This window comes from Oncorhynchus nerka, linkage group LG22 (assembly GCF_034236695.1).
Source record: "Oncorhynchus nerka isolate Pitt River linkage group LG22, Oner_Uvic_2.0, whole genome shotgun sequence".
In the NCBI taxonomy this organism is placed as follows: domain Eukaryota; kingdom Metazoa; phylum Chordata; class Actinopteri; order Salmoniformes; family Salmonidae; genus Oncorhynchus; species Oncorhynchus nerka.
The window spans coordinates 56761165-56775756 of NC_088417.1; the positions used below are offsets into that span (position 1 = coordinate 56761165).

General features: G+C 42.1%; 1 protein-coding gene across 3 annotated transcripts in view; it reads right to left on the reverse strand.

Moving 5' to 3' along the window:
* The window catches only part of camkk1a (calcium/calmodulin-dependent protein kinase kinase 1, alpha a), a 130839-nt gene extending 116594 nt beyond the window's left edge, over window positions 1-14245 (reverse strand). For all 3 annotated transcript variants that reach the window (XM_029627396.2, XM_029627394.2, XM_029627397.2), the window contains exon 1: window positions 13989-14245. The gene's annotated coding sequence lies outside the window, so the exon portion shown is untranslated. The remainder of the gene's footprint in view (window positions 1-13988) is intronic.
* Window positions 14246-14592: the final 347 nt, after the last annotated feature.

The following is a 14592-nucleotide window of genomic DNA, read 5'->3' on the forward strand; positions in this document are numbered from 1 at the left end:
AAAATGTTCAAAAAAGTAGAGGGTAGGAGCAACTAGTTAATAAGCGATAAAATTCATCAGGAGGCGATGTAAAGATCATTAGCTGTCCGTCTGGAAAAATGTCCGGCTAGAAACTCAACGAAAATATCCGGTCCTAGACCGGATTAGATACGGTGTCCTGTATGTGTTTGACCAAGAAAAAACTCGAAGGGAAATGACAAGACTCTAGACACCGTGTGGAAGCTGTAGGTACTGCAACCTCAGTCAATTAATTGTGGTTCACGTTTATCAATGGGTTCAAGTAGCGCATGGATATATTTTCCCCATTTTCAGTGATCAGTTTTTCCTGTGCTTTTCGATGTAAATGCCGTTCTGGTAAAGCCACAGCAGTGATTTAACCAGTTTTTTAAACGTCTGAGTGTTTTCTATCCACACAGACTAAGCAAATGCATATACTATATTCCTGGCATGAGTAGCAGGGCGCTGAAATGTTGCGCGATTTTTAACAGAATGTTCAAAAAAGTAGAGGGTCGACTGAAGAGGTTAATACACTTTTGGTTGAAAATTGTGTTTGACCATATACAATGCTATTTTACTGTAAATAAATTGACAAGACTTATAGGGAAGAAAAATCAACAAGCACGGCACTTACACAAATAACTGATGATTGGCTGAGAGAAATTGATGATAAAAAGATTGTGGGAGCTGTTTTGTTCGACTTCAGCCTGGCTTTTCACATTATCGATCATAGTCTACTGCTGGAAAATGTGTTATGGCTTTACATCACCTGCTATATTGTGGATAAAGAGATACCTGTTTAACAGAAGACAGAGGGTGTTCTTTAATGGAATCCTCTCCAACATAATCCAGTTAGAATCAGGAATTCCCCCAGGCAGCTGTCTTGGCCCCTTACTTTTTCAATCTTTACTAATTGTCCGGTCCTCTGGCAGTCTCTATGGGGGTACCACAGGGTTCAATTCTCGGGCCGACTCTTTTCTCTGTATATATCAATGATGTTGCTCTTGCTGGGGGCGATTCCCTGATCCACCTCTACGCAGACGACACCATTCTGTATACTTCTGGCCCTTCCCTTGGAAACTGTGCTCCAAACGAGCGTCAATGCCATACAACACTCCTTCCTTGGCCTCCAACTGCTCTTAAACTCTAGTAAAACCAAATGCATGCTTTTCAACCGTTCGCTGCCTGCACCCGCACGCCCGACTAGCATCACCACCCTGGATGGTTCCGACCTAGAATATGTGGACATCTATAAGTACCTAGGTGTCTGGCTAGACTGCAAACTCTCCTTCCAGACTCATATCAAACATCTCCAATCCAAAATCAAATCTAGAGTCGGCTTTCTATTTCGCAACAAAGCCTCCTTCACTCACGCCGCTAAACTTACCCTAGTAAAACTGACTATCCTACTGATCCTCGACTTCGGCGATGTCATCTACAAAATAGCTTCCAATACCCTACTCAGCAAACTGGATGCAGTTTATCACAGTGCCATCCGTTTTGTTACTAAAGCACCTTATACCACCCACCACTGCGACCTGTATGCTCTAGTCGGCTGGCCCTCGCTACATGTTCATCGCCAGACCCACTAGCTCCAGGTCATATACAAGTCTATGCTAGGTAAAGCTCCGCCTTATCTCAGTTCACTGGTCACGATGGCAACACCCACCCGTAGCACGCGCTCCAGCAGGTGTATCTCACTGATAATCCCTAAAGCCAAAACCTAATTTGGCCGCCTTTCTTTCCAGTTCTCTGCTGCCTGCGACTGGAACGAATTGCAAAAATCTGAAGTTGGAGACTTATCTCCCTCACCAACTTTAAACATCTGCTATCTGAGCAGCTAACTGATCGCTGCAGCTGTACATAGTCCATCGGTATATAGCCCACCCAATTTACCTACCTCACCCCATACTGTTTTTATTTTATTTACTTTTCTGCTCTTTTGCACACCAGTATCTCTACATGCACATGTTCATCTGATCATTTATCACTCCAGTGTTAATCTGCTAAATTGTAATTATTCGCTCCTATGGCCTATTTATTGCCTACCTCCTCATGCCTTTTGCACACAATGTATATAGATTCTTTTTTTGTACTATGTTATTGACTTGTTTATTGTTTACTCCATGTGTAATTCTGTTGTTGTCTGTTCACACTGCTATGCTTTATCTTGGCCAGGTCGCAGTTGCAAATGAGAACTTGTTCTCAACTAGCCTACCTGGTTAAATAAAGGTGAAATAAATAAAAAATAAAATAAAACTAATGAGTAAAGCCAGTTATAAAGCATAAAGGTTTCCAAAATATTTAGCACAGCCCCTTAAATCATCCATCTCTTCTCTTAATAAATAATGTTCCACCTTGACAGCGAGCAGAGATCCTAATTTCTGTCTTAATTGGTTATCTGACGAGTCAGCCCAGTCCATTTCTAATGGCCAAATAGAAGAAATGAACTGCTTGATTGATGCGTAACTCTGGCCCAGGAGTAACTCTGACCTAAACTTTATAGGAAAAACTCTGGGCCTTAATGATAGTTAATGCCAGTCAGAGAGAGAACAAGGTGTGGCCCTCCCCGCTCGCCCTGTTCTACCCTCCTCTCCTTCAGGCTCCAATGTCTCCCAGCACTCCACTCGTTGAAATGACAAACACATGAGCCCAGTCATCAATAACAGCTTACCGCTCCCTCAACAGCACTCTGGAAGCACTGTTAGACTGCCTGCAGTCCTGCCATGCCACTGCAGGGTTTACACACATACTTTATGACTTCAAATGCAGAGGGATGGAGGGATGTAAGTAATGGATAGAGCGGAACTCAATCTCTCCCTCCAGCTCACTAGCACGCATGCACGCACACACGTACAGCGTACAGACAGCCTCCACCAGCCGTGCAGCCGTGCCTAAACACCCAACCCAAAAACAAGTATGCATCCACACGACAGACTGTGAGCACATCTGTGGAGTTTTGTGGTACATTACAGAAATCTTGGTTACCGTGGGGACTCAAAGCAGGGGCTTTGCAAAAATTATGTTGTAGTTACACTGAACAAAAATATGAACGTAACATGTAAAGTGTTGGTCCCATGTTTCATGAGCTGAAATAAAATATCCCAGAAAATGTCCATACGAACAAAAAAGCTAAGTTTGTGCAAAAATGTGTTTACATCTCTGTTAATGAGCATTTCTCATTCGCCAAAATAACCCATCCACCTGACAGGTGGCATATCAAGAAGCGGATTAACAGCATGATCATTACACAGGTGCAGCTTGTGCTGGGATAATAAAAGGCCACTCTAAAATGTGCAGTTTTGTCACACAACACAATTCCACAGATGTCTCAAGTTGAGGGAGTGTGCAATTAGCATGCTTACTGCAGGAATGTCCACCAGAGCTGTTGCCATAGAATTTAATGCTACCATAAGACGCTTCAAACGTTGTTTTAGAGAATTTGGCAGTACGACCAACAGGCCTCACAACCGCAGACCACCCATAACCACGCAAGCATAGAACCTCCATATTCATCTTTTTCACAAGTGGGATCGTCTGAGACCAGCCACCCGGACAGCTGACGTAACTGTGGGTTTCCACAACCAAAGACTTTCTGCACAAACTGTCAGAAACCGTCTTGGTAAAGCTCACCTGCATGCTTATCGTCCTCAACATGGTCTTAACCTGACTAAAGTTTGGCGTCGTAACTGACTTCAGTCAGCAAATGCTCAAATTCGAAGGCCACTGGCACGCTGGCGAAGTGTGACCTTCACGGATGTATCCAGGTTTCAAATGTACCGGGCAGATGGCAGACAGTGTGTATGGCGTCATGTGGGTGAGTGGTTTTCTGGTGTCAACTTTGTCAACAGAGTACCCCTTGGTTATGTTATGGGCAGGCATAAGCTACGGACAATGAACACAATACCATTTTATCAATGGCAATTTATATGCACAGAGATATCATCACAAGATCCTGAGGCCCAAACATGTCACCCATTGTTTGGGATGCTCTGGAATGACGTGTACAACAGCGTGTTCCAGGTCCCGCCAATATCCAGCAACTTCACACAGCCATTAAAGAGGAGTAATACCACAGGCAACAATCAACAGCCTGATCAACTCTATACAAAGGAGATGTGTCACACTGCATGAGGCAGGCAAATGGTGGTCACACCAGATACAGACTGGTTTTCTGATCCACAACCCTGCTTTTTTTAAGGTATCTGTGATCAACAGATGCATATCTAAATTCTCAGTTGTGAAATCCATAGATTGAATAAAATAAATTATTTCAGTAACATCTTTGAAATTGCTGCATACATTGCATTCAGAAAGTATTCAGACCCGTTGACTTTTTCCACATTTTGTTCCCCTCAATCAATCTACACACAATACCCCATAATGACAAAGCAAAAACTGGATTTTAGAAACTGAAATATGGCATTTACATAATTATTCAGACGTTTTACTCAGTACTTGGTTGAAGCACCTTTGGTAGTGATTACAGCCTTGAGTCTTCTTGGGTGTGACCCTGCAAACTCAGCACACCTGTATTTGGGGAGTTTCTCCCATTCCTCTCAAGCTCTTTCAGGTTGGAACGGGGAACGTCGCTGCACAGCTATTTTCAGGTCTCTCCAGAGATGTTCGATGGGGTTCAAGTCCGGGCTTTGGCTGGGCCACTCAAGGACCTTCAGAGACTTGTCCCGAAGCCACTCCTGCGTTGTCTTGGCTGTGTGCTTAGGGTCATTGCCCTGTAGGAAGGTGAACCTGAGTGCCAGTCTGAGGTCCTGAGCCCTCTGGAAAAGGTTTTCAGCAAGGATCTCTCTATACTTTGCTCCGTTCATCTTTCCCTCGATCCTGACTAGTCTCCCAGTCCCTGCCACTGAAAAACGTCACCACCATGCTTCACCATAGGGATGGTGCCAGGTTTCCTCCAGATGTGACGCTTGGCATTCAGGCCAAAGAGTTCAATCTTGGTTTCATCAGACGAGAGAATATTGTTTCTCATGATCTGAGAGTATTTTAGATGCCTTTTGGCAAACTCCAAGTGGGCTGTCATGTGCCTTTTACTGAGGAGTGGCTTCCCTCTGGCCACTCTACCACAAAGGCCTGATTGGTGGAGTGCTGCAGAGATGGTTGTTCTTCTGGAAGGTTCTACCACAGAGGAACTGTGGAGCTCTGTCAGAGTGACCATGGGGTTCTTGGTCACCTCCCTGACATTGGCCCTTCTCCCCCGATTGCTAGGAAGACTCTTAATGGTTCCAAACTTCTTCAATTTAAGAATTATGGAGGCAACTGTGTTCCTGGAGACTTTCAATGCTAGAGAAATATTTTGGTACCCTTCCCCAGATCTGTGCCTCTACAAAATCCTGTCTCGGAGCTCTACGGACAATTCCTTCGACCAAATGGCTTGGTTTTTGCTCTGACATGCAACTGTGGGACCTTATATAGACAGGTGTGTGCCTTTCCAAATCATGCCCAATAAATTGAATTTACCACAGGTGGACTCCAATCAAGTTGTAGAAACATCTCAAGAATGATCAATGGAAACAGGATGCAACTGAGCTCAATTTCGAGTCTCATAGCAAAGGGCCTGAATACTTATGTAAATTAGGTATATGTTTTCATTTTTTTTATACATTTGCAAACATTTCAAAAAACTGTTTTTGCTTTGTCATTATGGGGTAGTGTGTAGATTGCTGATTTTTTAAATAGATTTTTTTCATTTTAGATGGCTGTAATGTAATAAAATGTAGAAAAAGTCAAGGGGTCTGAATACTTTCCAAATGCACTGTATAATGTTTATATTTTTGTTCAGTGTAGTTTAATTGGTAAAGAGCTTTGATGTGAATTAAAAAGTGTAAAAACATCTAATAATTAACATGATCCAATCTCGTCCATGCACCTCTACCAAGATCTACGACATCCTGGCTTTTATTGGTAAGCCCGGGATAAGTCGCTACCATGAAACTTAAGATAGTTGGTTTATAAACACTCCTGAAAAGCCTTGGAATCTCTCTGTGCTTGTGCAGTGATGAAAACCACAAGGGGCCACAGCGACAGACACATTCCAATGACAGAGACATAGAGGGAGTGTGAGCCAAAAGTCTATGTTGTGAGCCATGGGGTTTGTGGGCCAGACAGTTCTCAGAGACATGCTCTTCTTGAGTGACAGATTCTAGGCTTTTTTTCAGATGTCTAAGAAGTCTGTTCTTTCCTTTCCTTTCCTCAGCTCCTCTCCTTCATTTGACTAATCTGTAAGGACTGACCAACCACTCTAATGGGAAACATCTGCTATATTGCTTTCACCTGTCAAGTCTTTTTCAATCAGTACAGATGAAGGGGAGACAAGGAGAGTATGGATTTTAAAGTAATACAGATAGAGCCTGGCCTAGATTGTTCAAAGGACCAGAGACAAAACACAGGCGAGAACAGCCATCTGTTACCTCAGCCTGCTTACCTCACCTTACCTGTCATGGGGAAAACAACAAATTGGACGTGGTGACCCTGCTGAGGACACATAATGGAGGGCACTTAGGAGAGGATAAATTGTTGGTGCTTTGTGAACGTTCATGCATTAGAAATGAGTGTCAGAAGAACATTTAGGTGAAAGCCTGAACTGAACAATCTCATACTCCAGAAGGACACTTGTGGGTCTTTATTAAGTTATATCTATCAGGGCACAAGGTGTGACCCAGATGCAGACATAGGAGGCAGATGGTTGGAGTCCTAGATGTTTATTGATCCAAAAAGGGGTAGGCAAGAGAATGGTCATGGACAGGCAAAAGGTCAAAACCAGTTCAGAGTCCAAGAGGTACAGAGTGGTAGGCAGGCTCGAGGTCAAAACCGGGAGGATTAGCAAAAAGGGAATGGAAAAGGCAGGAGCACAGGAAAAACATGCTGGTTGACTTGGACATACAAGACGAACTGGCACAGAGAGTCAGGAAACACAGGGATAAATACACTAGAGAAAACAAGTGACACCTGGAGTGGGTAGAGACAATCACAAGGACAGGTGAAACCGATCAGGGTGTGACAGTATCCTTCAGGGAATTGTCTTGTGCTCATTGGCGTCTGCCTATCACTTAACCTGTTCTGGGCAACACTTCAGAAGTGTGTTTGTAGTTCTCCCTAGTCCCAATCATTAGCAGGCAGCCAACGCTCGTCTCCTCCTAACATTGGGCAAACACTATCGGACCAATAAAAGGAGCAGAACAGTGCTTATTATGTCAGGGTCTGTTTGACAAATGCTATGCAAACATTGACACAAATTAAGTTATGAGTGTTGGGGTTTTAAAGTGCCATCTTTATCAGTTTAAGTGGTTCCAAGGGCAGATAATGTTTCAGAGAAATAAAAGGGCATGGCACTCAGAGAACAACCAGTCAAACAAAGAGAGAAATAGTAGTGTGAACTTCCTTCCCTTTAAATTGCTCTTGCAACAACCACACTCTGGGGGGGGGGGGGGGGGGGTGTAAACTAATAAATACTCTATTTACCTGAAACGGACCGGGACGCAGGTTACACACGTGCACATCACACACACGCATAATCTATGGGGCACAGAGAGCGAGAGCTGGAGCCAGAGCGCTGGTGCACAAGGGGGGACGCTCTGTGGGAAACAGACTGGAACACAGGCTGATCAGATCAGAGCTTTTAAAGAGGCTCCCAGAACACCACACACAGGGCTTAAACAGAAATACTAACCATACAGATAACACATACACAGGAATACAATGACATTAAATATACAGACTCACAGACACATACACAGGAGAGAGGGGGTGAGTGACCAAACTTTGATCAGGGTCTATAGGGTACTATGTAGGGAATAGGGTGCCATTTGTGACACATTCTAGGAGACCATCAGGGGGTAGAGCTTATTGAGTAAATTCATTAGTTTGACACTTGCTGTACCGGGCTGGCATCGCCCTGGCCTGTTTGTTACAGTGCCTTAATTACACATTTATACACGCAGGCAGCCAGACACACAAACATGCATGCAGCCAGACACACAAACATGCATGCATGCACACACAAATTGGACATAATCAAACAAGTATACTATTATTTGTGTGTAAATGTACCGTAACTGAATTCATTTCAAATACATTTTCCAAAAGCCTGAGTAGTTTATACAGTATACTGTGATGAAGTTGACTTTGTGGGTAGGTCGTTCACCTTATACGACAGATAGACAGGCAGAAACACAAAAAATATCACTCCAAGCAGTTGCTCTGTTGTTGCTACATAAACACACCTTTACTTCCAGGAATCCTGGCTGTGTCTGTTATTGAAACATGGCCGCTTTTTTCTATGAACATCAAGCAACATGAAAGACTAGGTACATAAAGTGCTAAAATCCAATATGGATTTTAAAAGGCTATTTGGGTATTGCAACGCTGCACTGGGCCTTTCAATCAAACATAAAAGGGTAGGTCACCCTAGGAAAGTCTGGGTGAGTCCCAAATGGCACCCGTTTCCCTTTTATAGTACACTACTTTGACCAAATGTAGAGCAATATATAAGGAATAGGGTGCCACTTGGGAAGCAGAGACAGTTCAGCTGGACAGTTTGGCTGGATAGATGTAATTTAAAATGGGAAACAATCTGTTCGATTTAATTGTGATTTGATGTTCCAAACATATTGCTCACAGTATGTCTGCTGCAGAGAGATGACAGAGAGTATGTGTAACTGATTTTTGATCAGTCATGGAAATAAAAGTGCTGAAAACATGTTGGCTACCTATTTAAAAAGAAGATGGAGAACAAGATATAGGATGAAACATTTTGGCGCAGGTACAGCAAAATATTATTTAGAGTCAACAATATAACATTATCCAAAATATAGCAATATGTAACTGTATAGATTTCCCCTCAATTCATATGCCTACATCTCTGCTTTGCACCAAACGTAGGCCAAAGGATGGCAGATGGCGATATTGAGTGGTTTCATCTTACCGTCCAAAGGGAATGCATGTAGCCGGCTATACACACGTATCCCCCGTGGACCGGTTTGTACATAAAACCTTTTCCATTCAGGCTGCAAAGGTATTGATTTCCTCCTTAACTCAGTTTAATGCCGAGAAGCCGAAAAGAAATGGGGAAAACAAGTGTACTTTCTTTATGAAGCATCATTTTGCCCCACCACTATGCTAAAGTAGCTAATGCCTAGCAATGCTAGTCCCGGATATTTTCCCTGTTTTTTTCTGCCTTCTCACCATTAAATCGAGTTATGGAGGAAATCGACAACTTTGCAGCTTGAATGGAGATTGTTTCATATACAAACAGGTCCACGGGGATACAAGTGTATAGTCAGCTGTATGCATTCCCTTTGGACGGTAAAATGAAACGACTCAATTTTGCCTTTGGGCTACACCAAATAGTGCCCTTCGATATTACTAAATTCATGATGATATCAGTACATCTAACTCAATATGCTTTGTTCAATCCTAATTGTCTGCAATAGATCCTTATTTTAATCCAACTTGACAAGCATAATTTGCAGCAACAAGGCACACAAAACAAAACCCAAAAGTACAAGAGCACTTGAACAATTGAAAAAAGGGGATAACATTCAGTATTGTTAAGCTATCAGTTCTGACACGGGTAAGGAAACAGATGGGAGAAGCAACAGTCTCAAACTAACTCATCATCATGGCTGAAACCAACGATGTGAGGTTGCTACTGAGGAAAAGAGGGCGTAGGGAGTGGAAAACCCTTCTGTCAATGTTACAAGCCCTGAGGGAAATACCTCCACCACCTACAGTAGCCGTCATGGTCATGCAGTTTGTTGCTAGTCTGAGCTCAGCCTGTTGGCCCCTCCCTGGCTGCAAATCCTCTGGTCAATACTGTCATGTTAAACAGATCTGTCCACTAAACAGCAGGGATATCACCATACATCTGACAGACAGTACATGCCTGTAACTACAGTACCAGTCAAACGTTTGGACACATCTACATAAAAAAAACTTTAAAAAAAACTGGGAATAGATGTTTTGGAAGCAAGACTGTCATCCACACACACATTATTATACCCCCTTCCCTCTGTTTTCCACAAAGGCCCAGAGAGCTGTTGATACTGTATGGTTTCCCCTCAGCAGCTCTTTGCACATGTGATCATCCAGTGTTAAAGTAGTGCTACAGCAGCCTGGGGGCTCCCAAGTGGCGCAGCGGTCTAAGGCACTGCATCTCAGTGCTAGCGGCATCTCTACAAACCCTGGTTCGATTCCAGGCGGTATCACAACCAGCCGTGATTGGGAGTCCCATAGGGTGGAGCACAACTGGCCCAGTGTTGTTAGGGGTAGGCAGTCATTGTAAATAAAAATGAGTTCTTAACTGACTTGCCTAGTTAAATAAAGGTTAAATAAAACAAATATTTAACAAATCCTGCCTATTGTATCTACACACTCAGCACTACAGGAAGTAAATATAAACGTAGAGAAACAAGTGATGCTTGTGTTGCAAACACACAGGCACTAAAACAAACATGTTGCAGCTTCCTGAAATACACACAATACAATACATTTGGAAATTAGGATCTCGGTGGCCAATTCTGTTCTGTATGCTACCAATACAGAACAGAGGCCTACAGATGCCAGAACTAAATTTGATCATCCTGTTATTGCTGCACAGCAGGAAATGCAAACTTGTAGTGTATTTGAGGTTAGAAAGCTTATAAAGTTTGTAATTTCCACTTTAAAATGTCAGATTTTATTTGCCCTAACGAAAAATGTATCAACCCCTATAAAAAAAATGGACATTCTTTACAATCCACATTCTCTGTTGCTGCAGGATCATTCTCCTGCTGTAGCAAACTGCCTCAAATTAAGATCCTACATACTGAGAGAGCGAGAGAAAGAGAGAGAGTTCAATAACAGACTTATACATTCAAAATGTCATGCAAATTACAGGGTGCATTTGAGATTTGAATAAGGCAAGCTAACAAACTGACTCTGCTGTGTGTGTACCGTTGTTGTTAACCCCCCCACAGAACCTGTAGTGCTACTGCTGCCTACACCTCACATCTCCCACTCAGCCAACACAAACCAAATCAGACACAAACACACACACAGACAGACACACACTGTGATAACAGTGAATGTAATGAGCTCAGACACTCCTCTCCCGGCAGATCAATCATAGGCCATATTGGTAATAAGGCCTAATGAGCAGCAGCACAGTAGTTACGATTTGATGTGTTGTGGTGTGGTGGGTAGGACTAGTAAACAATGCCTGTATATTGGTCAATTATGGACTCATTGATTAATAATCTAGTGCACAGCCTTATATAGCATTATATAGCCAGAAATGTATTTTGCTGTTGTATTGTGGGTAGTATACAACGGACTGTATCAAAGACTCAAAAACGTGATAAATTACTGTTTTGCTGATGAATACCCTGCTAAGTGCCCAGCCACTCGGATAATGACTACTGCTTTACTTGTGTTTTCTCACTAACCAAGACATGCAAGTATTGGGTAGCACTGTAGACAAAGCCTGTATCAATGAGACTTGGCATGGTGAATTAAGGAATCACTACTTGCTGACTTCAAATAATGACATCACCCAATAGGCCCATACCACATTATACAAAATATAACCTGTTTTAACACAGTTGCAGCCAACAGTATTTTTCAGTGACAACCTTTTTCAAGCGTCTTCTTTCCATTTACACACAGGTGTTCGGAAACGCAGATACTGTAGCTAATTAGCACAGGTAGTCCACTGCTTTCTGTAAACAAGCGTGTAATGTGGAAATATGGCCTTGTGGGAACACTAAACCTATAAAGTTGTGTAGTAATTATTTTATTATTATTATTATTTCTTGCTGATATGAAATATACTTTCCTTATGTTTCCAAAACCGTGTCGCAAGCCATGCGTTTTAATGTTTATAGCAGGGGTGTCAAACTAATTTTGCCCTGAGGTCCACATTCTGGAGATCTGGATGGACGCACTGAAAATGGGTTATATTTCCTTACTGTCAAAATTTGCTACAAAAGTATTTATTTTCGATTCTCCCTGACTGTCTAGCTTTCATTTCGGTGATTATTAGCGAGCTGGACACAGTCAATAAACTATATGAATGTAGGTCCTACACCCCTAGTTTAGAGCAAGCATCAGAGCGCTTAACAAAACCCCCAGCCAGAAGATACGATCATCAATAAGCGCTAAGGTAGTTAGCGTATATGAATGGGCTAGGACATTGACAGAAAATGCATAGGAAGGACACATGATTCCTTTTTTGGGGTGGGGCTTGCCTGTTTTGCATGTTATTTTGGCATTAATACATGTCACGTATCAGTTTGCAAACAATGTAAAAAATATATATATAAATATATCACCAAGTTAATAAAGCCACATGTAAGCATGGTTTCCTTTTTGTTTTATTGAGTAAGGCAGCTCCAAAATGCAGGTGTTTCAGCCTAGCTCAGAGCTTTCTGTGGTGGTGGGGCAAGCCAGCAGAAAAATGTTGTGCCGTGATTGGCTCAGTGTTCTGTCACTCATGGGGACACTACGTCACTGATCTGGACTATGTCTAAGGGCAGAGCAAATCAATTCTAGCCCCTTGGGTGCTGCCATAGAGTTACATTAGAAGTTCCCATCTAAGAAGGCGTTTTGAACGGTCATCCAACTCCGAATTGTAAATCCAGGCTGTTTTCTAGCTACGACCTAAAGATCAATGACGTCATCATGATTGGATCATGTTTTTTTTCCGAGTTTCCAGTTGTTTTGAAAGCACAATAAATCCAGAGAATGTCAGACTTGGATGACAATTTGCCCACAAAGGACCGCCGCGCCACCTTCCTGTCAAGTGAGCACAGCACAACAAGGTGACTCCAAAAATGTATTGTATGATGCTGCATAAATTATGTAATATGCCAGGGAGTTATGTATACTGTAGCTAAGAAAGTAATACTGTATGTTATGTAGTAAGATGTTAGTAGCCCATGTACCTCACCCTAATAATTTGGTCTATTTACCCCTCTTAATTTCACCTACTGTTCTGACATGGTGGTGCACATGTAGCCTATAACCTGTTTTAGAGAAATGTAATCATCGAATAGTGTAAGAGTTTTCATTGTTTGCTTATATGCCCCTTTTATTTATCCTGCAGTTCTGACTTGGTGTACAGGGAGAACACTAAGAACGGACCATGTTCTGTATTCTGTCGCTGTACATTTGAAAAGTGCTAAACACATATTATATTGCCTCTTATCCGCTTGTCGTCCCCTTATGCCATAGCTTGTACACCTCAATTGTCATTAGAAACCACATTTGTTTAAGCAAGTCAGCCACATCAGCTATGTTTTCTTTAAAGGCTATGATGCTAAATTAATTGTTTTGCTGCCAGACAATGCTCCGCTGATAGTCAGGTGTTGGGACTGCTGTTGGGACAGCTTTACGTAGGCCGTCTGTGGGTACCGTTTGTCACCGTTATAGTGCAATTAATGTATTGTTTAGTGTTGTGTAGTGGCTTTGCTGGCATGCTTCCCACTTATTTTTTGTTGTTGCCCCACCAAGATTTACATGCTAAAATCGCCACCGGGAAGGACAGTATGCTGCTTTAGCATTCAGAACATTCTATATTACCTTGATGTGCCAAAATTGTGAGTGCACAAATGGCTTTATCTATTGCAATAATCGTAGCTCGTAACATACACATCAATTGAATGTCAAGGCGCTACTACATTGTAATAAATTGTTACAAATTGTCATTGTAACATGACGTTCGTCCGCATGTAAACTTGTCTTGACATTTCAGACAGAGGGAGAATAAAAGTGTGAAGAACAGACTACAGTATAGGCAACATGTACAGTGCATGCGAACATTGGTATACAGTAGGTAGCCTAATGCATGAATCCAGGTTCTTTTGTTCCAAATGCTGCAATAGCCTACACAATTGAACATACCCTAAGCCCGTACAAGAGTAGGAAAGCTATGACAGGCATATGACATTGTGGGGTAAACAAATGTGTCCAATGGTATTTCAAAAAGTTTCACTCACCGAAACAATCACCGGAATAAGCAGTACGCCTGGACCAATATGTTTTGGAGAGCCCTCGAGCACAAGATTGATGTCCCAGCTGGAACCGTCGGTATTGTGACAGTGACACAGCGTTCAATCACTAACATAAAAGCCAAATAATATTGGCTACAACTGAAAATTACTTTATGTCGGGCAACCGCTTTTATAAATCCAACATGAAACACGCCCGTATCATTCCACACACACGCCTTGTCCCCCTATATTGTGCGCTGAAATTTGTCCCATCGTTCACACCCAATGATCTATATATACACCAGTTGAATCTCAGGGGGCGCGGTTTTGAAGCCACCGCGCCCACATCTTGGCACTCCCACACCTTGCAAAGAAATGCATTTATTCAAGTATATATTTTTTTGCCACGATTATTCTATTGTAGATACCATAATTCATACGTTTGAATTACATTAAGTGAGATAAACATAAAACAATGTATGCAAACATTTTCCTTAAAGTATACTTTTTAGAAAGTTATAATGTTACTGTCCACACTACAACAACAAAATACTTAAATACATGTAATTTTGTCCTTGAAAAATGTTTTATTGAAATACTGTAGAATTCC